The sequence below is a fragment of the Syngnathus acus genome, chromosome 2, assembly GCF_901709675.1.
Source record: "Syngnathus acus chromosome 2, fSynAcu1.2, whole genome shotgun sequence".
Taxonomy (NCBI): Eukaryota; Metazoa; Chordata; class Actinopteri; order Syngnathiformes; family Syngnathidae; genus Syngnathus; species Syngnathus acus.
The window spans coordinates 1,060,269-1,061,235 of NC_051088.1; the positions used below are offsets into that span (position 1 = coordinate 1,060,269).

The 967-nt window shown below is 46.3% G+C and overlaps 1 long non-coding RNA gene across 1 annotated transcript; it reads left to right on the forward strand.

The window, feature by feature from the left end:
• The first annotated feature begins 558 nt into the window (after nucleotides 1-558).
• Nucleotides 559-967, forward strand: LOC119119534. Its single transcript, XR_005097329.1, has 2 exons — nucleotides 559-641; nucleotides 684-967. It is a non-coding gene; the product is annotated as an uncharacterized LOC119119534 (long non-coding RNA).

Here is a 967-nt window from a genome sequence, read left to right on the forward strand (position 1 = left end):
AGGGCCTGTTCATATATGGACGCATGCCAAAATATTCTATCGGTAGTGCCTTTTGTTTAGACCAGCTACCGTTTTTTTCCATGTATAATGCGCAAAATTTAACTAATTTATTGTCCTAAAATCTGGGGTGCGCATTATACATGGGTAACATTTTTTTTTTTTTTAATCCGGATATCATACGGAGGCCGCCATTACAGATGTGCTTTCTTCTCTGCTGTTCACTTCAAACACGCTCCATACGAACACAATGCTCTCGTATCAGACGCTTGCGCGATCACCTGCTCGTTTGCTGTCACAATGTACCCTACACAAATCCAAAACATTTCTTCGCTATTGAGTTTGCTAGCGCATGCGCAGTGATACTGACCGGCAGAATAACATCCGGTTGTTCCCAAAGATGATCTTTTTTCTGAAATAATTTTACGTTTCCGGACTTAAGTAGGAGTCAAAATTTGGGTGCGTATTATACATGGGTACAGGCTTTTTTCCAGTATCAACATGCCATTTTTAGGGTGCGTATTATACATGGGGGCGCATTATACATGGAAAAAAACGGCATATCCAAAGTCCGGCCCACGGGCCAAATGCGGCCCGCGTCTAACTTTAGATTGGCCCGAAGCATTGTGTCACAAAATCAATAAGTGGCCCGCTGGCACTGCCGCGGGGACCTGCGCGCCCCAGAGTGAGCCACAGTAATGAAAGTCATCCTAACGGGAACGCGCACATGAGCCAGCGCTCATGATCGGTTGCGAGCGTGTCTCCTCCGTCCCTTCCCAGTTCACGCGCACACAGGTGTCCGTTTGCAAGATAATCCGTGACACAGACACTTCCTCATTCAAATGTCCACACACCAAGGACTAAATCGACGCCAAAATCAGAGACGCTGCAAGTGACGCTGCACAGGGCAAGGCAAAAAAAAAAAAAACCCGGACTACTGGTGAGAACTGTCTACTTCGTACTAACTCTC